Source organism: Melanaphis sacchari, unplaced genomic scaffold, assembly GCF_002803265.2.
Source record: "Melanaphis sacchari strain LSU unplaced genomic scaffold, SCAv2.0 Contig20_pilon_pilon, whole genome shotgun sequence".
NCBI classification, from domain to species: Eukaryota; Metazoa; Arthropoda; class Insecta; order Hemiptera; family Aphididae; genus Melanaphis; species Melanaphis sacchari.
The window spans coordinates 2,735,759-2,753,852 of record NW_020271042.1 but is presented as its reverse complement, the minus strand read 5'-3'; the positions used below and the strand labels follow the sequence as shown (position 1 = coordinate 2,753,852).

Sequence of the window (18,094 nt, the reverse complement as noted above, 5' to 3'; positions counted from 1 at the left end):
TATCCATATAAAATATACATTATAACTATATACGTTTATATCATAGTATTTATCATACTATATACAATGGATGTTCCGGACAATAATTTTATATTTACCATTTACGATATTGCTATAACGACGAAAACGATTAAAAATAAGTAATAATATGTATCTGATCGATATTTATTTTTATAATAAACTGACGCAGTCGTAGCGTTAAGTACTTATATTATACATGAAATGTTATTGTGCGTGACGCATCACATCACCATCATTTATCATACACCTACCGCTATTAAACATATTATAATATATTATTACATTTTATCTTCGAATCGAAAACACGCCGAATAGCATGTCACACTATATTATTATTCGATTCGTTTACTTATAGCAGTATCATATAATATAATTATTATTAATATATAAATACTGTTATTGCTGTGAAGGTGGGTCGTCACCTGGTGATGGTCCCCCGTCTTTCTTAATAATATAAAATATATCTTTGAATATAGCTATAATATAGAAACACTAAAATAATTGAGTCTACAACAATTTTTAAACGATTCGGACTCAGTGATTTTGTGGTGTTCATTTTAAATCTGGAGTGTTCAACAGTCACCATAATAATAATATATACCATACACAACCCCATAGTTGAGTAACATGAAGTGTCCATTTTATTCGCCTTTATGTACCTATAATATATGATTTAGGTGTAATATTTTACATTGCGACACTACGCATTGAGGTATATTTAGATACTTGCATATCGTATACACCGTTCAATGACTATAAGCTTTATAATAAATTAATGTACTCGTATACCGTATTATAATATAATGATAGTAACATAACCTTCATGTGCCTATACTTACAAGCGCAATCATAATTTTAGGTCACGTTTGGTGTTTTTTTTTTTCATTGTCGTTTCGCGGTCAAACATCACTTTTAATGATTGTTTTCAATAGGGAACCAATCCGTATTGCATTGTTAATGATGTATTCATTCGATTTGACCGACAGCGATTACAGCTGTTGGGCGTACCTGTACAATTTTTTTTTACACCACTACTCGTCATCGACGACCGCTATATATAGGATATTTTCATATTATAATTATCGTCGTTGTTGAAATACCGAATAATAATGTAGTTTATTAAAAAAAAGCGATTACACTCGATTAATTTTCAATTATTATACGCAGCGAAGGTCTCGGCAGACTAGAGGACTACGACAGCATAAATCATTGTATGTGCCTTCGTACACTCAATAGGTATGCCGCGGTCGTCAAAGCTACTAATCGTCACGATATTTCGACAACGACAGTTTATATACGACCGAATAAAATTTTAACCCAAACGATTTTCTTGTTACCACGATGCGGTGGTGTTTCTACAAATCTTTCATTTCATGTATTATGATCGAATATCCAAGACATAGTGTTTAATATTATATACGATCGTGATCAGCAGCAATATACCCTAAATTGCATATACGAGTGCGATATACTACGTCCGTAGTTCATGGTGGCCCATTCTGAAAACAACATACACGCCAATGTTCCCTGCGTGTGTCTGTGTGTGCGGTAATTTTTCGACGCTACTCCATAGAATACCATCTCTCAAAAATAATAATATCAACGCTGTCGTCGTGGTCTTCGCAAAGCATTCAAGAAGTACCCCGCCGCGAGATTGAATGGCGAAAATTAATTTCATTTTAGTGTATTGTCGGTGTTACAGAGGGAGAGAGAGCCAAAGTGAGTGGGGAAGGATAAAAGGTTTGATAATAGTAATATCGAATAATATATATGAAATTGCAAAATAATCATTTCGGGGGCGCACTCATATAATCATAATACATTATAATTTATAACTAATCCATACAGCGTATTTGTGTGCGTGTATATTTTAATATAATATACAATACATACGTATGTTATACAAATCATTTTGTTATTACTGTTTTTTTTTATTTATCTCGTTTGGCACCGCTATCTTTTCGAGAATCATTCGAAATACACCGTCCCAACTGCAATCATTACTATTATTATTTCATGAGTATTCACTAAGGTAGGAATAATCACATTTTAACGTTTACGAATACTGCGTGTGTTGCAGCTGTCCGAGTATACGATCAATTAAATTTTTTATTTTTGTATGTAATGTATGTTAACGGTTTACACACTGAAACGTATTTATATATATGCGAGTATAATAAGTTGATGAATTTGAACATAAAAATTATGAACGTAAATATAAAAAAAAAAATGGTACTTTTTATAATATTTAAACAAATTAAAATTTAATTTAATTCTTGAAATCACCGAGTTAAGTTAAAATTATCTGCATTAAAAAATAATCTATTCATTGATTTAATATTTTTTTTCGATAATAAATCTAATTAATATTTTGTGCATACAGTTTTGACTAAAATATTGACTATAGACCAGTATAACTGTTTCCGGGTGATCAGTTATCAGACTGAAATAGAAATTTCAAAATATAAATTAGTAAAAGTTAATGCAAAACTGATAACTTTAACTCGTTATTTGTAATTTTAATTATAATTTATACGAACTCATATAGATATGATTAAGTTAATTAAGAAAATAAACCCTATCGTTAAGAATTGAAAAATTAAAATTTAATTTGACTAAAATATATAATTTATATTCATAATAATATTATGCCTGAACATACGGATAGGTACAATTACATCAATGTATAGACCATGATGTATTTATATAACTACATTAGATCGTATTTATTTACGCGAAGTACCTATATAATATTTAACTTGCATATCTTTATTATAATATACGCACATTATATATATTATACATATTACACATAAATACGTAATACACCGCTGGGTATAATATTAATCTCTCTAATTGCAGTTCGTCGTTGCTGGTATATGTATATATGTATGTTTTATTATGATATTGTATAATATTTGACTGTGATGTACATTATACTTAATGTTATTTATCAGGATGTGAGGTTATTTTATTTTTTTTAATTTTCGTGGTGTGTAGAAGAAGGTACTTTTTATGACTATAGCACACAGTGCAACGCAGACCCGCTGTTCGTAAATAATTTTATTATGCTCCGTATAGGCGTTTTTCTAAGGTTATTTATACGTAAATACTAAATATATTATATTTAGGTAAGTATACCTACTATAATAATACTGTTTAATAATGCATTCGTTTTATTACGAAAAAATAAAATTTGCGTACGTTTCGTCCTCGCGCGCGATATTTATATGTCCGGGAGGTACCTACACACACGCGTATAATTCTATATATTTATATAATACATTATGTACAGTCACCGGTAATCTATCTCGCGTAATTCGGGTCGGCCAAAAGGATATGTATATAATAATAATATATTATGTACATTTATACGTGTAAAAGCAATAACTTAACTTTTATGATCGCCCCTGGCGTGTGTATAATAATGTAAATTGTAATATATACTATATATACATATTATATCGTATATTCGTAAAAAATAATACGTGTCATGGATATGGAAGTAAAAAATCAAAATGTGTGTATTTGATGTATGCGTTTTTTTGCTTATATGATAAAATTATTATATACTACGTTATTATACTCGGTTTAGGTTGTAAACGCAACCAGTACCAACCAATACACCGAAAAAAAGACCCGCGTGGACCACGTGGGCACATACACTGTTTGTCGTACAGTCCGATTAAAACATATGCAGCGAACATCACTAAACTATATTATAAACTATGATTAATAGGTCGCTCCTTGATCAAGACGCTGATTTAAATTGTTCATATGTTCTTGGCTGATCGATGTAGCACTCGAATAGATTCATATATATAAAAGTGATAAGCATTTGTTCTTAATATACGCGTTAGAAAATGTTAAATAATGGATCTTTCTTCTTCAATTTAGTACATCAAGGAAAACAAAGCAGTGGTTTCAAATGAATGTACAGAGTCCCGTCTCCCCTCATAATGCGTTGTTGTTCAGCACAACCTACGTATGTCTGTGAGCTGCAGTAATACTTATACGAGTTATGGAAGGTGCGTATGGTGTCTAATCTTCAATCATAAATAATGTTTTATCAATATTTTTCTATGATATACAATATTATATACATAAATTATATTTTTATGTGGCTTTGATATTAAATCATTAGTATGTATGTGTATGTACCTACGCTTAAAACCATCCAACAGCTGCTTGTGGTTGCTATACTGTGGGGTGGGTTGAAGCCTTGGAACCAACTCGGTATTTTGAAAACTATACACAATACGATAAATGAAAATTTTGAAAAAATAACATTAGCTACACCTTCCTATTCATCTATAGGCTATACAATGTATATAATATGTTATACCTTTTAATAATAATGAATAGATTATTGACAGCGGAACAAAAAAATAAATAAATAATCCTCTATCCATGATATTAACAGAAAATGATCAACACGACGTTTATACATTATTATAGGTAAGAAACACACGTACAGATATGTTTATAATTTATATACTTTATACGTGCTATTATAAACTTTTTACACGTATGTTAGTTTATCAAAACTTAAAATTTGAGATCGATACAAAATTTGAGTCAATCTTTTAAAAGAACGATTTCTATTAAATATTCAAATAAGTATAATCATAAACTTTTTTTAAGTTTGAGCAGGTTCTTATGGATAACAAAAAAATAATAATGTACATGAACACAGTGAGATATCATTGTTTTTTATTCATTTAGTAAGATGCGTTTGTATAGTTTAAAAACTAATATTCACTTGAAATGCATTTAAAGTTACGTAAAAATTGTAATAATAATAAATATAACTGATCGTTCAGGATAGTTTATTATTATATATATATTTTCATTATAATTTATATTTATCGAATAAAGCATGACTAGGCGTTAAAAATGTCGATGTTTTTCGTGTATTTCGGCTAAAAGGACATTTTTGAGAATTAAGAATGTCAAAACTTGGTAATGTATTATGACGGTTAAACGAACAAAGACTCCGGTATAAAATATAATATGCCCCCTATTTGTAAAGCACAATGACGTTTTGAAGTTTTCAATGTTATTCATCATATTATTTTATATTAGAGTCGACAGTCTATCTCAACTAAACATCGGCTTGTTATAAAAGATAATTCGAAAATATTTATGGGAATATTCGACTGACGTATACACGACGATCGTATTGATGTGATAATAATATTTTAATATATGCTCCACCCACAGCGTGCTCATTTTATTATCGTTAATATACACGCTTATTGATATAAAAATTTTGGGGAGTATAATTTAAATAGCCGTCGTGACTCGTTGACCATATTATTTTATAGCTGACGTTGTTCGCCGCAGACAACTGCTGCGCGATTTTCGAGCGACGAACGCAATATAACTGCAACATTAATATTTTTATTACGAAAATATTTTATATACGTACTTCGTGTATACGTTGTGTGAGCATTGTTATGGAACGCGGAAAATTGGCACGAATCGTGCGATGTTTTCAAATTTTATATATATATTAAAAGCGCAATAAGTAGGTATACTCCCACCGCTGTTGGTATAATACGACGTATGCATATTCTTGCATATATTAATCACGCGTGTTATAGTAAAATAAACCATTTTATTTAACTAAATCCAAACTCAAATATCAATGATTCCAAAAGTACTACACGGGACCATTCAAATTTCGTAAAATTCTAATGAAATCGCCACCGACTTAATTACGCATTACTCACAATTCAAAAGACTGCAGCATGTTTGTAGGTAAAAATGACTAATGAATTATTTTTAAGAACATATGAAACATGTCATTTCGATGATTTGATATGTATATAATATATATATATATATATATATATATAAATATCGTTTTTAAGATTTTACATTAAAATTTATTAGATATTATATAATATATATGATCGTTGTCTAGTTGTTTTTATTTATATAGTAAATACACATATATAAATAATTCGAAAGTGTGCGTATTATTTATTTAGCACGTATTTAGTTGAGTGGTATCTAACTGTAACGGTTATATATATATGCAAATTTGTTTTAATTAAATAATTTTACTATAGAAACACATCGCGTCTACCATTTCATACAAATTGCGAAATCAGTATCCACTTATTATATAATAAATCGCATAAGTTTTTTCGGGTGCGAGTAGGTGATATTTAAAACTATAATAGGTAACCATGTATAATATTATATGCGCAAAATTAATATCATATCCAGATAGCCAGACATGGCAATTTCCCTGGTTACACACGTATATATTATGTGAGAGATGACATTAAATTTCAAATATACGGCCATCAAATCTAGCCAAAACATTGAACAGGTTTCAAAAAATATATGAGTAGAATGAAAAATATTTTAACCGTGGTTTGACAGATCACGGATATAGTGTTATAATAATGTATAATAATATATTATACGTGCAGATTCACATACGCTTTACTAAAAAAAAATGTATTCTAATGATATAATTTAAAGTTAAAATTGTAGACTTATTAGAATTAATAATAAAATTTATTTTTGCGTTAAGACTCTTCAATTGGACACGTAAAACACGATATATTTTCAAACCAAAATTACCCATCTCCGTTCCAATATATAAGTATATGCAATGAATATAAAATTTCTTACTGTGGTCGCAGTGGAAACTAGTACACTACCAACACCACCTGCTTAATCGGTGGCATATCGATCATAACATTCATAACAGAAAACCGCCGGCCGCGAACGAATAACAAAACTATAATAATAATAATAATACTAATTAAAAAATTAATAATAGTAATAAAATAATGTTCACGTCAGTTAGTCTGCGCAAATATATAGGTCTCCGGTGGCTATTATGAAATATTACTTTTTTTCCCCATCAGTATACAACGCCACCGCAGGTGCTTACAATAATGATATCATACACTACATATTATTATACAGACGGTACATATAAAATAGTATAATGCACGTTCGTTAATCGTATATTTATTAACTATACATTATCGCATAATATACACACTTAATAACTGCAAACGTTTTTTCATTCATATATACATATTATTATTACACAGCACTCCGGTTTAATTAATCGTTTCGTATATATTATGTATTTACCTAAACATATATATATATATAATAAACATGTAAAAGTACTAATAATAAAAATCGCGTATAAGACCGTGAGGTTTAGCAACAATTATTATGAACGCTAATATTATTCATATACGTACATAATATTATACATATTTATATGACGTGCTTCGTGTGTACCTTTATTTTATTATAGTGTATATACATTATACACACACCGTTTATTATTATATTATAATCAAATATGAACATGTGACCCATATATCTCTAGTACATTATGTGTATTTGTGTAGGCACACTGGAATTGTGTACCTAGTTTTTGTCGTCGTTATACTGAAGTAAGTTATTCTGGCGCGGTGTTACCGTGGTCCAAATGAATTTTGTTTCGGTGTTTTTCACCGTTTTTTATTTTTTATTTTTCATACAATCGTAACGCCAAAAATCAACAGACTGGTCTACGCCTCTACGGTAATTCGCTCGACACGCGATTGCGATCACGAACCACGCGAAACGAATAAGAAAAACCCCGAATAAACTAACCGTTTTCGGCCAGTTAATTAGTATAAAACGCATTATATATATATCTCTCTCTCTCTATCTCTGTCTCTCTAAATTCACACTCGTGAACGCATAAGTACGACAAACAGATTTATATCGTAAAACATCTATGTGCATTGCTTATAATAGTATATTAGTATACGGAGGGAGAAAAAACAACGTTGTGATATACTGAACGGTCTTTACTTGCTCGAAATAGTTATATGTAATTAACAAAAGTGCAGCAATGGCTGATATAAATCGCATCGATAAACATATATATACGATATATATATATATTGTACACATTCGTGTATTGCATTATAGTAATCAACTCATCGCGATAATTGTGATTTTCGGCAAATCCAATAAGCGTGGTCGCGTACGAGTATATTATAACCAATCGTAAAATAAAACTATTTCCGCGCAGCGGCAACGTCATTAATTACATAATTATTATTATATACATTTTGCTTATATTATAATTTATTAGATGAATAAATCATTAATTTAAATTTTACTCATATCACTAGACGTTATTTTTGAAATTTCATCATTATTAATGTTTGAGTGAAATACCTAAATTAATTTTTAATAAAAAAAAAATGCACGCCTACGTTGGGACAGATAGGGAGTTAGTCGCAAATCGTGCTTTTGCACCTGCTCGAACACGCTTTTACTATAAGTGTTAATTTAGGTACGCGGTATTATCTCAGACTAAAAAATGCTTAATTCTTATAGTATAATAATATATGATCGGGACAAATTATCCCCTCAGAATAATATTGTAAAACGAACGAACCGGACAGTTTTTAATATAATAAAGGCAACTGCGTATAATATATTATTCTATATAATACAGAGTGTCCATGTATGATGATAATTATATCTACATTATATTCCGTACTGTATTAAATTATAATTTAATAAATCTCGACAGAGAATTTACACATATCTGCCTATATACGTGCAATCGTGTCATCCGTGTGCTTTTCGCAGGGAATACGATTATCGTGTGAACTCGGGTAGCGCAGCCGAGTGTCATATTATAATTATATAACGCACTGTTACATAGTAATACACACACACACATATATATAATATGCACGCCTATAGACACCGAACTGAGTATATCGATTTTCTTCGACGATTTCTCCGCTGACAAAACAACGACGTGTAGGTATACATATAATATTATTGTTTCTTCGAGCGGAATATTCGGTCTAATATATTATACAGTAGCTCGCGGTCAAAGTCGCGCTTTTCCGACCCTCCTCGCTATACTCAGTGCCATTTTCGATGCGTTTCGGCTTTGAATTCCTCTCTGCCCGTGATCGCCATCTGCATGCTGTATGCCTCGCAGCGGTATCTGCACACTGCAGGTGTAAGATTTCACCCGTAATATACACGCACAATATAATATAATATATTATTATTATAAATTATAACGGATCGCTCGCGTAATCCAAGATGCCTGGGCTTTATTATTATTGTATACTGCACCGGGGTCTTTGAAATTGAGTGTGACAAAAATATTGGCAGGGATCGCATTAGAACTTATCGTAAATCCGGGCTCTTTTGTCACACGAAATATAAAATATTCAGTATGCGCTTATACATTAACGTCGGTATACAATATGTATGATGATAATCATTCGATCGGCAAATAAAATATCGTACAATAATACTTATAGTTTATAATACACTCTAAAAACCATCTGAAAATTTAATCGGATAAACGTATTTCTATCGGTATATATAAATATTTTTTGTTTGTTAGTGCGTCATAATATTTAATAATTGCGCGGTACTTTCACTCTCATAACGTCATTAAAAATAGTCACCGAATCATCGGTGCTGCATACATTTTTGTTAACGATGCCAAACCCTGTAGAACATTTTCATTTCTTTTTTTCCTTTTAAACACAAGCTTTATACACAAGCAACGGCTTTAGCAATAACGTAATATTAACGCGAGATTTCGTAACACTGCAGAAATACATGTCGGAAACCTTTCTTTTTAATTAAACCATTATTTATTTTATTAAATGAAGATTAATAACACGACCTAAATTTAAAAAAAATGGTAATGATCAACAACGATACATAATATATACGTTTCTTCGGTTCCGGACGCTGCATATTACTCTGCCCCTCCTTTTCCTGTACAACAAACTCGAGCTTTATCATATAACATCGAGAAAGTTCACATACTAATTATTATTACTATTATCGGCGCGTGTGTTTGTGTTCACACATGTGACGCAATTATTTGTGTTTAGTGCCGGGCGGCGTGCAACGGAAAATGCGCGGGCGACTTAAGGGGGTCGGACCCTACTGTGTGTGTTCGCCAAAAAAGGTCGACGACCGTCCCGGGCGGCGGCGAGCAGTTATGATCCGACAGCTAAACTATAATGTATACACCGAACTCTCTCCGTCCATTTGCAACGTCCTTCTCCTCATCGCCCCCATCGCATCATTTTCCGCACGCACAAACAGTATTCTTTCATCTGACGACTATCACCCACATTAAATATAACGATACCTCGGTATATACATTATACCTTTATATATTATATTATATACCATGCGTACTTAGTCCAACTGTATATATAGTAGATATACATGTGTGTTTATAACTTTTCGCGACGGATTTAATTAAAACCGAAGGGTGTCCGCAATTATAATATAGATACGCATACAAACACAGAGTTTGCCGTGCATCTTAAGTCCACTCGTCCACACTACCCCGATTACAAGCTCAGTATACACACTGTTATATAATTGCTGTAGAACTATAGACACGAAGCCTATGGGTCGAAAGAAAATGTAGTCATTGATATTCTTCTACTCGCATGGCTCCATGTATTACACAGCGTAATAATATACACGTAAAACTCGTACTGTACGTCTGCCTCAGCGGACGCATTGTTGATTTTTTGCTGTAACGTTCTCCGCTCATAAGTAATAATATGATTGGAACTAAATATACCAAGTGATAAACGAATAAAGTTACAACATATTGTTATGACGACGAACTGCATTAAAACATATACGAGTAGTCACATTTATCAGGAAATATTAAAATTTCCGTTATTTTAAAATATAGGCGGGAATCCACTTTGAAGACATTTAAGTGTTATACAGGGATAATATAGTGATGAAGAAATAATGAGAATTTCATTAGAATATCAAAAAAAAATCAAATTATCATAAAACCGATAATGTATTTCTAATTCAACTGTTCAACAGTTTGAACTTTAAACTTATTAAATTACACTGTGTGTACCTAATAACATATTAAAATACATAATCTATATAGATAGAAAACAAATACCAACCGAATATAGTCAAGAAATTAAAACGATTAATTAAATAACAAAATTATTATGACTGATAAACTACACAAATTATTTTTAATTTACCATTTTTTGAGTTTAAACTTTAAAGTCGCTACACAATGTCATTTACTATTGATAATTAGTAGGCAAAAATAATGAAAGATCTGATCTGATCTGATAAAGACTGATCGTTGACTCTGTATAATAGTTCTATGAACACCAATAAAATCGCACCCGTCAAAATTATGATTATTATTTATTATAGTTTATTACTAATTTGCTTTATTATATAAAATAATATAATATATGTTCTCGTCTCTCACATGTATTCGTCAAATTTGAGTGATTACCCAATCATCTATATACTATACATATATGCATATAATCCAAAAGCTCGTTTCAACCGCCGCGGGTGTTATACCATATTATAAACCATTCTAACTGCAGAAGCTTGTAATAAATAAAAATTTAAAAAACGTACCTACAGGTCGTCGTGTAATGCGACTTTGTACACGTCGAGTACCCCCGGCAGCGCATGTTTGAATATTTAATAATATATTGTACACAATATCCTGCAGTCGGCTAGTTGTTTTATGATGATTGTGAATTATTGCTCGATGCACGGTCGGACTGAGACGATAATACGATAATAAATGCGTATTACTTCGCGGCCAGTTTCAAGAAACTCATTTCGGCAGGTTTTCCTGATTCCTATATAATATTTAGATAACCTACTTATTATGTATGTATGTGAGTATGCGTATCGTTATGTTATTTACGTAATTGAATGACTTTCGAGATCATTGGTCGTGTGACCTACAGAATAATAAATATAATATGAATAGGTATATATTATGAGCATTGTAATCGTCCTCGTCCGTCGAATTTGTACACATTTTTAATAGATTACAGTACCTATTATTTATTCATACATATATTAAACAAACATGCCTGTTTAATTTTGATTTTTTTAACTGGCCTTCAGTTAAATACTATAATATATTAAAATATATACTAACAAACAGATTAATAGTAAGGCTATGTTATGACTTATTATGGGTAGTAGGTACACTGAAAATACGTCATGTTAATATAGAAGTGTGATATATAGATATAGTTTGGTAAGCCGCAATTGCAGGATATGCTTTAATCAAACTATATCCTTCGAACATACGATGAAAAGACCAATACTGCGTTTATATGACGCCACATCTCGCTATTGTATATAGTACATAAATATAAGTAAATATTATTTAAGTATTATTTAATATATGTTGTGGAATTATATCTAATTTTATTATTTATATAGGTATGTATTTATATTCAATGTTATAAGTTAATGGTATATAATTTTCATATTATTCTAAGTTCGATGAGAGGTGGAGCTGTTTTACTAACAACACATATAGAAATTTGTAGCGACAAACTGTCAAAACGTATTTTAAGTATTAGTATTTTGTTGCTCCACGACCATGACAACACATATTATTATAATATTGAATATGCAAAATAAGAACGATAACTTAATTTTATTTTTTAATTTCAATAGTTGAACAAAATTAAGATTAACACAATGTAAAATAGTAAAAACGATTTATATAATATTAAATCCGTACATCGTACATCAGTATGTGACACTAATTACTGGATAAATACTTATGCGTGATTTTATATTATATATTTCATAATAATAATACAATTATTTTAAACATTTCTTATCCATTATACAGTTACTAGTAACTTTATAAAATATACATAATGAATATTAATATAATTTAATATAATATGGTATTTTATTATTTTAATATTATCAGTAAAAATCAAACAAATTTATTGCCCGCTGAAATTATTATATTATTAAATTGTTATTGTCTTCACGTTTTCCGGTACGTCATGCAAATATCGTTCAAACAGTTTGCTCCTGAAAAATAAATAATTGTTTTTGTTTAACGGTATTGACAGTTATTCGATGATTTGATAAAACATTATTCATTATTTGACCTCGGTGTACTGCTAGAAAAACAAATTATTTTTTCGTCTCGATCAAGAAAACCAGGAAGAAATACTGATTATAATATATTATAATCAAGATTGTAATGACCATTATTGTTTTTATAGAAATCACAATTATTATTATAATGATTAAATAAATTATCGACCCATATCACAACTATATATTTGACCTACTATGCGTTATTTTCATTTAAATTTAATTACGACGTATTTACACTAGCCATTTGTTCGTTTTGACATTTGCGAGCCTTTTTACTAAAGCACTTTAATTTATATACATGTCGTACACTCTCATATAAATCCTACGGTTTATCTTTTCAACAAAAATACACGTACAATAATTTAACACGGCAGTCTTATTTAAAAAAAAAACCACGCAAATATACCATTTACTGACATATCTGTCTCTCTGCTGGGCAATATAAAAGTTAAAACCAGCTCAATTTACTTATTCAATCAAAAGGGAAAGACTTATATCGAGGATTAATATAAAAATTTTAATATGTTTTCGATAATTTAATTATGAAGCCATGTGTTATACATATTTAGAATTGTGTATATTTATTAAGTTGATTTTTATAATGTTACTTGTATTAAATTTGTTTTAATATTAAAATATTAGTGAAAAATCCAGCGTACATTAAGTGCATTAAGTTACCTTTTAATATTCGAAGATGGGTGATTTTCACTTGAAGTCTATAAGATCCTTTGAGATCGAAATACGCGTAGCAAGGTTTTTTCTATACTAACATGTAAAATGTCGGTATGGCAATGGCTTTTTCTTAAATGCGTAAAGCGACGTTAGTATGGTTTTTTGTACATAGAATATGCACTATAGTACGTGCGCTTTAGTGAATAATATGATATTGTTCAAAAACCGTAAATAAACTATATAAATTCTCACGGATTTCGGCCGTCTCGTTTAATACAAGTATGTGTATGCATAATGTTTGTCAACACACACATACATGTATATAATATATGCATTAAAAGTTTCCTTAGGAGGGTATAAAGTGTACAAAAAACTTTTTTCCTATCAAATCCCGCCTTGGCCGAATCATAGTCAGGTTAATTAAAATAGTCATCGTTTGGATTAAAATCGAGCCATTTTGGCTGCCGGCCAATATAACCCTTTTGCGGTTTTCCCCGAGAGGATTGTCTATCCCCGCTCTCGCTTGCAGCACCTCCATTCAATAAGCAATCCCCCAATCTATCTTCACAATGGAACGCGGCGCTTATCGCAGAGGGTGTAGTAATCGTTATATGGTATCTGATACGTATATGCTATGCCATACTGTTGTATGTAAACGGTAATCACGTATAGCGAATTTTTATGTGGGGAGACTGGAAGAAATGTTGAGCCATAAAAAAGGGGTTAAATCGAAGGTGAAATCCATATTAGTGCTGCTGTGTAATATTATGTGAATATAAAAAAATCGCTTACGAACTGAAAAAAAATTTAAAAAGCTGATTACCTCAAGCGGACAAAAGAATTTCACGTTATTGTAATAACGATTCCAGTCCACGCCAATGGAGCCGTTGGGCGCACGCGGTATTATGCATCGTATGTCTCCGCAAGTGAGAGAAATAAATTGATATTGTGAGAGAGAGGAAATCAGAGTAAAAGAGAGAGAGAATGAGGGAGAGGGAGCGTGATTGAGTTTTAAGCCAAAAATCACAACGATCAGAACACAATCTACAATTCATTTTTGAATATTGTATCGTCTCTTGACTCTTATATTATCATACTATGAGACATAGAGTAGTCTGCATAGAAATTGTTCGTTAATGTTATTACTATGTTTCACAAGTTCAATTTTGTAACCAGTAATTAATTTATCATGATAATCGAGTCGGTACAACAACAAATAATAAAATTACAAGTAAAAGTGTAATATACGAGTATTATAAAATACGATGGCGTGTGTATTTGCGGCCTCTATATAAAAGTATAAAACGGGCCGGTTTTCATAACACATAGGTAATCGGGTCGATGGTACATACTTTTATACTATACATGTATATCCTACACGACGGGCACACAGGCATAAAAAAAAAATTGTAATCTTTATTTTTAATGTCCAGTATTTCGTGAACAATCGTAAAAGGGACCTTTCCAAATAATATTACACTCACGCCAACTCGTTTTAACTATTTAGTGCTGTTATTATAGTTATACAATACGTGTTTATTACAGCAAGACGCATCGTATAACGTTAGAAAATAAAATAGATCATTCCATTCGAAATTATGTCATTTATTTTGTATAGTAGTTTCAGTAAGTAGTAGTTTAAATGGACGGAACACAAAATTACGTCAAATTGTCGTCGAACAAAGAGACGGTATGACATTTGTGTGGGTCATTACACGAAGATAAATGAATATTTTTAAAAATTCCCCTCGTCCTAAAACCATATTGCACAATAGACCGTACGGGATGCCCCCCGAAGATTTACTAATTCTAATAATTAAGGACCAAATGGGCTGCTTTTGAATTCTATACAGGGTGATTTACTAAGGTTGCCGATGTTTTTAATGGCAGCACAATAGTATACAAAGTATATGTATGCATCCTTTATGCGACGACCATTTTGGATTTAGTAACTTTAACGAATCGCCGTGCGTCGAATAATTGCTGTATCTCGCAGCTTATACATCGCACGGGGGTCGCTATATACAAGTAGGTTTTTATTACAATTTCACATCCGCCCGAGTTCATATAAATACATCTATTATAATATTGTTGTTACGATTCTGCAGTAATGTTTGTATAGATTACAGATAGTATAATATACACAGAATAATTTTCTACCATTATCTATACATATACGTACGCGTATAGCAATAATAATAACCTCACTATGAATTTAAATCATTGACTAAAAATTATCATAATATTTAGTTAATTTATTTCACCGGTAACATTTTTGAACATGTGCATTGTATGAGTTGAAAAATATTTTAAAATAAGCCTTATTATACCTCGTTTTGAAAATGTATACTCTATGTAAATGACGTCGATGAACATACATATTGTAAAATGCACAGTGTATATGTATATTACATTAAATGTTCCTTCGTAGGTGGCCTCTGAAATGAATTGAAAGTTTGGCGTTTCACGTACCAGCTGACTGCACTCACATAGTCACATAATATGAAACAAACAAAAAGTATAAAAATAAAAATACAATGAAACACATTTTATACATTTTATACATATATATTCAACAATTAGGCTTTATACAAGTTTTGATGTTTATTTAGTGCGTAAAGCAGAGCGTAAATGTATAATTTATTCAATCCTAAACTTTGAATTGAAGGTTGGTAAGACTGCAAGTTTGTTTTAAGAGTGGGTATACCTTATAAATGTTAACTGTTTGTTTATTGTAATAATGATTTTCAAAACTTTCATCGATGATAATTTTACAACATGTTATAATAATTATATAAACGAATTAGAATGTATTACAAGGAAAACTTTTAACTTACAAATAATAATATAATATTTCGCTGTCAACGTATATTTGTATCACATTTAAATCGCGACGGTGGAAATGTCGGTTTTGACACTAATTAATTAGTCGGTTGACTCGAATGATTTACGTATATTAATACTTGGGCATCGGATCGGAAAACACGAGCTTAGAATCATAAATGAGATGTGTCATCGTAAAACACCCTCCAAGCCGTATGATTTCAACCGAAGAGGGTGAATTATTAAGATATAATATGCGATTTTCAACGGGTAACAGGCGACGAATAACTATAGTAATAATAATAATAATAATAATATTTCTGTTAGTATAGCGAGTAAAAATATGTAATTATGTAAGTACATTTAAAATTAAAACATTTTCAAACAGTTCCATTCTACGTACAAATGGTAATTGTATTTTAAACCAATCTATATTTAGTAATTAAAATACACAATGTATAAATATATTTATTCACACATACTGTAATGTCCCCTATGAATTGGCGAGCATTACATACAAGGATATGTCATCTCCACATGTTCTTACAACTTTTTTCCAATAAATATTTTTGAAAATAATTATATTATAAATTCATAACTTATAATCCATTTTTATACAATTGTTATTACACGTGCATGATAATAACATTACGCGTATCATACAGACGTCGTTTTGAATGATTACCTATAAATCGAACGCATCTCACTGTTCTCAGTTCTTGTTGGGATTCAATTATTATAGAAGTTTCGATAAATTGGTTACTTTAGGTGACCGAATACATCTGCTGCAGCGATAAAATACTATTATATATGTATATATATTCGTGTATGATGCGAACGATTTCGCAGCTGACGCGTCTGAAACAAGTATATAATATACGAAATACTTTTATACGACTCGAAAATCACTATATGCAATTCGAGTTATTTTTATTGTCAGGACACTGGATATCAGGCTTGTGTATGTTAATGGCACAAAGTGCATTTATTATATAAAATTATCTACATAAATAATAAATACGCCTCATACACGCCACAGCAAAAACTGAAGATATTTTTTACTCCTTTTTCGGTTGGACGTCTTAAACATTATTTCTAAAAACAAATTCTTACCGAATGCGACCGTCTACTAGACAGTAATAAAATGTCCGTGCCGACGGCGGCGGCGTGCACGTGTATATTATTTTATACTTACAGGTGTACGGAAAAATATCCACGTCGACGGAACGTCGATATCGTAACGCGCGGCTTCGGCACAAAACACTATAATAGTGTATAGGTACTTAAATGTTACACACACACGTGTGTGCTCGTGCAGAGTGTGAACAATAATATCATATTATATGTTATACGCGCGTATACGTTGTATAGAGAATAATGTGTACAGCGCAGCTATATATTTCGCACGCCTTCGTCATTGGATTGCGATTTCTTCGCTTCATATATACACATTTTGTATTTTGTGTCGGCCCGGCGCGCGCACCACAATGGAACAATATAATAACGATAATATAATAACATAAAACGAGCATGCGACCAAGGTATATACATACGGTATAATCGGATCGTAGTGCGTTTATAATATATAGATACACTGAATGGAGAC

General features: G+C 30.9%; 1 long non-coding RNA gene across 1 annotated transcript; it reads right to left on the bottom strand.

Annotated features, from left to right (window-relative positions):
- Positions 1–12,796: 12,796 nt before the first annotated feature.
- On the bottom strand, positions 12,797–17,864 carry LOC112593810. Its single transcript, XR_003114616.1, has 3 exons — positions 17,684–17,864; positions 15,996–16,144; positions 12,797–12,921 (listed from the first exon to the last, which is right to left on the bottom strand). It is a non-coding gene; the product is annotated as an uncharacterized LOC112593810 (long non-coding RNA).
- Positions 17,865–18,094: the final 230 nt, after the last annotated feature.